We start from the raw sequence: 10,289 nt of genomic DNA on the forward strand, positions 1-10,289 counted from the left end.
CACCTTGCTATTTTATAGTTGTATCAGGTAGCTTAGTTGACTTCACATTCTCCTATGTGGGCCTAACACTTCAGCCATTTGGAACAGAAGAACACACCAGAATAGGCCTATTTAGTAAGCAGGATTTGATGGCCGCATTCCTACACTTATAAAATGCAATTCAATGCGGAAGTAATCCAAGTATTCAGAATACGTTACTCAGATTGAGTAACGGAATACATTACAAAATACATTTTTGGGGAGGTATTCTGTAACGGAATACGTTTTGAAAGTAACCTTCCCAACACTGCATGCGGGTCGCGTGCGGGTCACATGACTGCCCGTCATCACTAATGCACTCGCATGTGATGCTTGTGTCGAATGCATATTATAACTGATGTGTCAGGGCTGTACAGTCATACATGCTACCAAAATATCAGTCGATGTGCGATGGATGATCTAACAACGTAGCACCAGTGCGATACAGTTTTGCGTATGGCAATACAATGCATGCTTGTGAAACTGGCAGGGAGGCTACACCAGGAATGTAACTTAGTGTTCCATTCGCGTAGCGTCTGCTGCGACAATTATCTTCTAAAAACTATTTTTACGCAATGCGAATGGAGCGCTTCAGTTGTGCTCCTGGTGTAGCCTCCCTCTGAGACACTTGTTTGTTTGTTTTGAAGTGTGTTTAGGCTATGCATCTATGAGAGGGGAATCGATGTAGGCTACTTTGATTTCAACTTGGTAGTTGTAGTCTATGAGAGTAAAATGCCTGTCCACTTGTGTGTAGGCCTAGTATCCAAACAATCCAAATCAAACAGCATCTTGCGAATTATTCCAGCGAATCGAGCAAATTACTATGTTTAGCCCTAAAGCGAATATATCTTCCGGCCAAGCCGAGGTGCATTCAGATTAGGCAAGCACCCCGCGTAGTGTTCAAGAATCTTTTACTTTTTTAGAGCGGGAGATGAGTAAATGGGCATTGAACAAATAAAGTTGGCTTACTCAAGCAAGCAGTAAAGCTAATAACCAGATATACACCAATTTTGAGTGGAAATATATTTGTATTAAGGGTCATTCCGTGTGAAATCACCCAATTTCAGCGCAATTTGGCAGGTGACCCTCTCCGAAAAAAATCACAGGTGTTTGTAGACCAAATCCATGCATAGATCTTAAATAGTATATCTGTATAACTAATCGTTGCAAAACTACAGCCCTTTGAAACTTCAAGTCATTTTAAGCATTGTGGTGAACAATCCTTTTTGTTCAACTTCCAGCATTATTGGCTCTTTTGGTATTTCACACACATTAGTGAAACTATGTGAATAGAAGTACATTTTCCTGTTGAATTAAAAAATCCAATCGGATCAGACCTATCTTGTGTACTTTCCCCTCTGGAAAGCTCTGAAAATGGCTATAAATTCATAATGTGAAAAGACATCATCACCTTTGAGGGCTTCTCATTCAAAAAGTATGTGACACAAATTCATCAGATTTTTTTCCTACTCATGTATGTATTATAAGGTCCATGCATTAACTTTGGTTGTTATAATTTTAATATTTTCAGAGCATTTTTTTAAAATTGGGCTTGATTTTCAAAAAGCCTGTTTTCATCTTCTCATTTCACCACGTGGACAGTTAACAGGTTTAACATTTTTTAAAATTTTACCATATATCATTCTGTATGTGAGGATCATCTGCCCAAAAGTTGGGCTTGTTGCTGAGCTTCTTCATTGAGATAAGATTTTTTTTAAATATTGTCTATAAATCCACTGAATTTGTATTGGATCTGCAGTACCACTTTGCACCACATGTGGTGCTCTTTTAATACAATAGAAGTCAATGGAAGAGTAAGAGAGTCACTTGTTTGCTGCACATATCCAATCTAAACACACAGTTTATGGTTCATAGTTGAATTGGTCCAAATAATTATTGCAACATGAACAACATACTACTCATACATAAATCTTATTTAGAGAAAATAAACTGATCAAGTAAATTATACACACATAAGGCTGACTGGTCATCATACATGCAGCAAAAGGATTTAGCATAATTACCATCTTTGTAATGAGTTTTCTACACCAGCTTCAACCTATCAGTGCCTATGTGAGCACTTTAATCATTTCTAGCCAGCTGGTTAGGCAAAGTCTATATCCATCGTCATATGCTTGGGATGCAGTCCTCTGTGATACACAAAGAGCATCAAGATGGAGATCAGTGCTTTTTCTCCATGTGATCTGGGAAAGAAGTTGGAACATATTCAATAAACAATGGGTTTCTAAAATTCAGTTCATCAAGGTATTTCACTTAATGAAGATGACCATGTGTGTTTCCATCACAAGTATTCCTAACAAGGTTTGAGGACTCGTGGATCCAAGAGGCATTTGTAAAAAGATGATAAATCTTTAGTATTGATTTTTCTGCATCTGACAATGCACTGACTTTTAGAAACCCCTTTTTACTTGAACCATATGAACCATAAACTGTGTGTTAGATTGGATATGTGCAGCAAACAAGTGACTCGTCATACTCTTCCATTGACTTCCATTGTATTAAAAGAGCACCACATGTGGTGCAAAGTGGTACTGCAGATAAAGTACAGATTCAGTGGATTTATAGACAATATTTGTAAAAAATCTTATCTCAATGAAGAAACTCAGCAACAAGCCCAAATTTTGGGCAGATGATCCTCACATACAGAATGATATATGGTAAAATTTTAAAAAACTGTCCACGTGGTGAAATGAGAAGATGAAAACGGGCTTTTTGAAAATCAAGCCCAATTTTATAAAAATGCTCTGACAATATGATAATGATAACAACCAAAGTTAATGCATGGACATGACCTTATAATCCATACTTGAGTGGGGAAAAAATCTGATGAATTTGTGTCACATACTTTTTGAATGACAAGCCCTCAAAGGTGGTGATGTTTTTTCACATAATGAATTTATAGCCATTTTCAGAGCTTTGCAGAGGGGGAATTACACAAGATACACCTGATTTGATTGGATTGTTTAATTCAACAGGAAAATGTACTTCTATTCACATAGTTTCACTAATGTGTGTGAAATACCAAAAGAGCCAATAATGTTGGAAGTTGAACAAAAAGGATTGTTCACCACGATGCTTAAAATGACTTGAAACTTCAAAGGGCTGTAGTTTTGGAACCATTAGTGATACAGATATACTATTTAAGATTTATGCATAGGTTTGGTCTACAAATTTTTTGGGAGAGGGTGACCTGCGAGCCACTGGGTGATTTGACACGGAATAACCCTTAATATATTTTGTCAAGTAAGTTTTAAACTGCTGCAACAAAATTCCCTGATATTCCATGACTTTGCACAAAAAATGATAAAATTCCCTGACTTTCCATGTCTGGAATAGACTTTCCAAAATGCCATGATATTCCAGAAATTCCATGACCCATGGGAACCCTGAAATTGAAAAAGGAATGTCTAGCGGGAGTATGGGCCTGTGAAAGGTTCGAGAAATACCTGGTAGGCATGGAGAAATTCAGACTGATCATAGACAATAAGTCACTTGTGTCACTGATAAATAGTAAAGGTGCAGTACCAGTGAGGTGTCAAAGACTCTTGATGCCGCTCATGCGATTTAACGCAAAAGCTGAATATGCACTGGGAAAGGCACTGGTCATCGCAGCCCCATCAAGAACAGAGACAACACAACAGAGGCAATCATCGCTTGCCATGTGAATGCAGTGGCTCACAACTGACCGATTTCACAACACAAGCTGGACATGAATCAGGACAGCCACACAAGAGTATGAGCTGCTCCAAAAAGTTCAGAAGCTGATCAGAGATGGATGGCCCATGTGAGTAGACATATCACAGACAGTGTGAGAGAATATTGCACAACGAAAGACTCTGTCGGTGTGTGAAGGCCTCATCGCAATATGTTGTTGCATCATAATTCCACAATCCATGAGACAAGAAATATTAGACCGCATACATGAGGGACACCAAAGCATGTCAAAATGCAGGAAACGTGCACATGAAACAGTGTGGTGGCCAAGAATATCAGCGGATATCAAGCACAAAGTTGACACATGCCGCTTCTGCCAGACTAACAGGCGCACGCAGGGAAAAGAGCTGTTACAACCAACTCCTCTGCCGGAGAGACCTTGGTAAAAGATAGCCACTGACATCAGTGAGTATAAAGGAAAACAATTTGCGTTACCTAGAAATCTTACATTTAACATCAACCACAACAGACCAGGTTGTGAGGTCAATGAAAGTTACATTTGCGAGATTTGGCATCCCTGAACAGATAGTCAGTGGCAACGGACCCCAATACACTAGTGAGGCTTGGAAAGACTTTTGCAGACAGTATGACATAGAACATACATCCAGCCCGCACAACCCACAAGGAAATGCGCACGTGGAGCGTGCTATCCAGACAGCCAAACGCATTCTCAAGCAGGAAGATCCGTTATTGGCTCTAATGTGCTACATCACCACACTCACAAGCTCCACTGGAGTGAGCCCTGCAGAAATGCTCGTGGGTCGCAAGATCCGAACAACACTGCTGTCGCTCCAAAGGAACCTGGTTCCAAAGTGGCCAGACCAAGACATCATTCGGCGCAGAGACGAGAAAGCAAAACAACAACAGGCGTTCTACTTCAATAAGAGACATGGAGTGAAGGACTTACCGCTTTGACTGCCAGGGGTCCTATCAAAACTGGACGAGGAAAAGGCATGGAAAGGGCCAGCAGTGGTCATTCAAGACAGCTGCACACCACGCTCCTACTTGGTGAAGTCACCAAGGTGAGGAGAGGTGAGAAAGAATAGGCGACATCTACAACTGGTACCACGGGGAGCAGAAAAGGAGAACACAGACACTGGCCAAACAGTCAAAGAGCCAACAGAAGAAACACCACAAGGCCTTGATCAAGGACTGAGTGACAATAATAAAGGGCCAACAGTAACACCAGAAGGACTGACAGTGACCAGGTTTTGTAAACCTGTGGTAAGGATGAACATTTAGTGTAAGAAGGTTGAATTCAGTTCAGTTTGTGTTAAAGAGTCAGTAAAAAAATTTTGGAAGTAGTCATAAATGTCAGGGCTCTAGAATGTGACCAATTTGGTCGTAAATGCGACCAAAATTTTTAAGGGTGCGACTAAAATTTTCCCTGGGTCGCACTGGTGCACCTAACGTCATAAGGTTAAGCTCCTAGACTTTCCTCACATCTGTTTTCCACAAACTAAGCATTTATCTCCTTTGACTAGTGGTGCATAGTGCACCAATACTACAAAATTATCACAATACCCTGAAATTAGAAACGTCACAATACCTAATTTTATTAGCAGGGCTCCAGACTAACTTTTTGCACTGGTTGCACTGGTGCGCCTAACTTTTTTTCTTAGGCGCACCAGCACAAAAGTTAGGTGCACCCAAATTTTCAACCACATCGCATTTAACACCGCAGCAGGTTCACGTTTTTTCCTTAATTACTGTCCTATATAGGTTGTCCTATGACTTATGATTTAAACAAGAAAAGTAACTTAATGAAGTGTTGGTGCTTTAAGTGCTTCACTGAGCTGAAATTTAAACTTAAAACATCTCAAGATGAATTGAATAAAAATAACAGTGAGTAAATTAACAGTTCACGTCTTTTGAGGGCTTCAAACTGCACATCTCATGGCTCAATGTCTTACATAGTATCCTTCATGATCTTTAGGCCTTGGCTAAACCAGCTCACCATGCTAGCATCTTCCATAGAAATGTATTTGAGCACAATTTAAAGAGATGTTCCAAGTAGCCTGGGGGATTTTTATGTGATTTTGCAATGATGATTGCAATAATCATTTGACAGCCCCACAATGCAATTAACTTTTTAATTTTAGTATTTTAAAATTTTCAATAAGAACATCACTATGGTTAATGCAGTAACAAAATGGTAGGCCTATTATTATAGGCTATTGCAATGACTTGCCATGCTCGATCTAAATGTGTCCATTCAATTCACCGTACACAATGACCACAGTTATACATGCAGGGAATATTCGGGCTTTAAATGTAGCAGCGATATTCGGGTTTGCTTTTAAATACCGGATTAAATTGATTGATGCCATCAGAATGGGTTTACACAACTTGCGCGCAAAACGAATATTGCTGTTGAAAACCGGGTTACTCCCTGCATGTAACTGCGGTCAATGACGCACTCCTTTTCGGTGATATCTGTATCTCTGTCGTTCGGGAAGGCCTTGTATGCATTGTTTGCAATTTTAAGACGTCTTTTAATCTGCAAAGACTCCTATAAATTTGGCGCAAGTGCCATTCCTGTACGTCGGGTTTATGTTCAAACTATTTTTCTGGTGAATAATTATTTCGGACTGAACTTGGTGAAGGGAAGTTAGTTTCACTAGGCCTATCGTAGGCAACGATAAACTTGATCATCATCTTGGGCTCGTCTGATCGGTTTGCTGCTGCCAGCTGCCGAAAGGCAGTGGGGAGAGGGGACATTTATCTCGACCTATGTGACCACACTGTAATGCAACTACATCCACTCTGTTTATCTGACGGGTCTCTGACCTCTCTCCCTCTCTCTCTGCAGCACACGCATTTTCAAATTTACACACAGGCACTGGGCCACGGCCAATCAGAGGGGAGGTCCCGCCCTTCACTATCTGATTTGTTTAAATCACGATATTGGCCAAATATGTGTCTGCTATTGAACCAAAGGTAAAGTTTCAATGCAGACACTTTTTCCTCTCTCGAATAGCTGGTCGCACCGTGCGACCTCCAATTTGTTTTTTTTTAGTCGCACTTTTGAAAAATTAGGTCGCATATGCGACCAAATTGGTCGCACTCTGGAGCCCTGATTAGGATTGATATATCCTACTTTTAAGAATGACAGTCGGTGCTCTTCCCGTAGCCTATCTTTTCTCCTCACACGCACGCAGCTTTGAACCTGCAGCTGTCGTGATCCAAGCGAGTAGCGATGTTGATTTGCTGACTTGCACTCAAGTTTGTGTGGCTAACCTACCTAGGCTATGGAATTTAGTTCATTTAGGCCTACTGTTGAGTTTTCCGAAATAAGCTACACAACCTATTGGCAAACTTTTACATCTTGAGAAAGTTCCTTCTATGTAACTGTCTATCATTAATGTAGTGAATGTATTGATGATTTCAACAAAATCATAGAAATTCACATTGCAAGACACTTCTCTTCTATGATCCCATAAATATTTTCTTTGACTTGTAAGTTTTTTGAACATTTATGTTATCAAATGACATAGAAAACAATGAATTGCATCCATATATCCTTGGATGATGCGCAACTACTGTATTTTCCTCTAGCCTAAAACCGTGAGAATGAAAGCTAATTACTTTGACGTTCTTCTTAAAGTGACAGGCACTCAATTAGACCTAAGCTTACACACCACCACTGTAATAACACTGAAGACAACTGTAATAGTTTAAAAAATCAATATGAAGTATTCAAATGACTAGCTTTGCTATTAGTAATTATGCAGATCATACATTATTAACAAAACATATGAAGTTTATGAATTCCAAAATATAAAATAGAAACATATGACAAGCCATCATTTTCCATGTGTGTGGAGGTTCGAGCAGAGACTAGGATCACAACTGATGTGAATGATCACAGTATTCAATATTACTGATGTCGTCAAGGTGGTGGAGGCCCCAAATCAAATCAGTACTGTCATTCCTGGTCCATGCTCTGACAACAGCTCAGATACGGAATGTATATGGAGAGTGGTAAAAAGGGGACCTTGAAATTGTGACGTTAAAGGTGCCGCAATGAAAAAATTGGGTGCACCTAAATTTTGTGCTGGTGCACCTAAATAAAAAAGTTAGGTGCACCAGTGCAACCAATGCAAAAAGTTAGTCTGGATCCCTGAATGTAATAAATAAGAAGGGAAACAGTTATTTACACTCAGCAGTTTACAAGATGGAAAATGATTGTTTAGGATAATGTTGTTATATCCCCATTTGTTCCAAAGACATGGATAATTTGAGGGGGAGATGTCAAGACATTCTTATGTTAATTAGGTGTACATCTCAGTGACCAATCAAAGAGCAAGCTGCAAGGCAGCCAAGCCTCAACGAACAGGAAGAGTTCAGAGAGTAAATGTATGGTGTATCCTACAACGTGTTTGCAGCGAGATAATAAAGAGACTCAAGTTGAAAGCAAATAAACTGTATTCACCAGCAGTATTATTTGACACACCACACACGGTTTTATAAATCAGAATATTTTTGTGCGTATGCAGATTGCAAGGTTTGGGCATACGCAATGTTTTAGGACAGAATTTACAGAATTTTATAAATGAGGCCCCAGGTCAAGAGAATGTAGTGGAAGACCTGTTGTCACCCTCCACATTGTCTCTGGTTAAATGTAATGTTTTAACACTCTGTAAAGCACCATTCATGTGTAATGTTTTGGCGCTCTATAAGTTAAATTAAATTGAAAATTGAAAATTGGTGATGGACCCCTGACCTACATTTGATCCAGCTACTCCAGCTTGTCCTGCTACTCGAATATCTACATGAGAGGACAGTGTCACTGCAGGAGCTACAGCTAGCCTTCAGCTAGGACTCAAGTGCTGTCACAGCGTTGCAGTTTCATCCACTTCAGGTGGCCCCTAGCCTCTAGAATTTCAGACAGCCCGATGCTCTACAACAGTGGTTTTCAAAGTGGGAGCCGGGGCCCCATAGAGGGCCGCAACAAGTTGGAAGGAAAAATAAAAGCAAAATATACCTATTACTATGAGGGTTGTTCTACAATACCATTATAGTAATTTGTTGCATATCTGAACATTTTCCATGATAATGACAGGGAATAATAGTAGAGTGATAGCTCTCAGCAGAAAGCCCCAAATGCAATTTTTACACACTGTATGCTCCATTGCGAAGTGCTTGTGTCTAAAATAATTATTAAGATTAGCTTTATTTATTTTTACATTTGCCGTAGTATTGTCGATGGGTTTAATAACACATCAAGGGGGTCCTTAGCCAGAACCTAGTGGTATTTGGGGGGCCTTGTCGTGGAAAAGTTTGGGAACCCCTGCTCTACAACAGCCTGTCTCTACAACATTAGCATTTTTACGACATCCCTGTGTGGTGTATTGAGCTGATGATGCTCTTCCAGTCGGCGTGGTTTTTCACATGTGTTGAATAACCAGCAATACATTTCCCTATCACACAGACACAACACTCGGACCTATGTTCGACCCACCTCTCGGCCTGGGTCGTGAAGCCAAGCCAGAAAATCCGGGTTAATCTTCAAATCAAGCATATAGGCTACATTGCGATGAATCACAGATTCGAATAACAAAATAAAATTAAAAGAAGCACCACAACGTTATGTAGGCCAGGTTACCATCATGGTCCATACATATTGACCGTGCCATTTCGCTGCACTGTGGCAACGATGAATAAATGCATAGGCCTACTTCACGGTCTCCCTACCAACCTGTTACGTTAACGTTACATGTACCGGTTCTAGGATAAATGATTGGCATCACTGACAACAATGAGCACGATTTCCCATCGCTCCGAACTGTACACAAATGTAACTTTGCGACGTAGATCTACGTTCATTCTAAACTATGCAGATATTTAGTGCGGCCTAGCAGCTGTCAGTTCTTAATGGCCTACTACAATTCTGAGGGTATAACGTTATCCTGAAGCCAATGCAACCTACCACACCAATTCCATCCAATGCACTTCTGGTCAGCGTTGGCCTTTTTGTCAACCGGGACAGCTGGAGATGACCAGGCTAGCTTTACCGTGGTGATGAGTTGTTTTGTCCAATGTTTACGATTCTCAGAGTGAGAATATTAAGGTCACTGTTAAGTCCCCCAAAATCCACAGTCAAAAAACGTTCCACACTGTAAAGCTTAATATAATTTCGTTTCGTCTGTTTGGTGGGTTTCGCTGCACTCTGCCCGTAAGCCGCTGCAGTTAACATTAACGTTAACGTTACCAGACGTTACCTAACCAGCCGACGTTAATGGAAGCTGCTGTTAGCTATTTCTAGCTAGCTGGCTAACGTACATTCCCTCTTGTAGATTGGCCTAACGTCCACAACAAAAGCGAGATATGTTTCAATTATTCGTGTAGTAAGAGACAATGCACAGCCAGTTGACCAGTCATTCTTACCGTAAACTGACAGACAGTGTTGCTTGCTTGGCCCCCGTGTCTGATCATTTCATCAAAACAAGACACATAGACTAAAGCAATCGAGTCATCGCAGTATGATGTTCATTGGGTTGAGACAGAGACGGTTGATAAAGCGAGACGATTCA

The 10,289-nt window shown here is 40.4% G+C and overlaps 1 protein-coding gene across 4 annotated transcripts in view; it reads right to left on the reverse strand.

Annotated features, from left to right (window-relative positions):
- The window catches only part of akap11 (A kinase (PRKA) anchor protein 11), a 42,991-nt gene extending 32,721 nt beyond the window's left edge, over positions 1-10,270 (reverse strand). For 3 of the 4 annotated variants that reach the window (XM_048238410.1, XM_048238408.1, XM_048238405.1), the window contains exon 1: positions 10,144-10,270. The gene's annotated coding sequence lies outside the window, so the exon portion shown is untranslated. The other variant, XM_048238407.1, reaches the window with a different exon arrangement.
- Positions 10,271-10,289: the final 19 nt, after the last annotated feature.

The sequence above is a fragment of the Alosa alosa genome, chromosome 3, assembly GCF_017589495.1.
Source record: "Alosa alosa isolate M-15738 ecotype Scorff River chromosome 3, AALO_Geno_1.1, whole genome shotgun sequence".
Lineage (NCBI taxonomy): Eukaryota > Metazoa > Chordata > Actinopteri > Clupeiformes > Clupeidae > Alosa > Alosa alosa.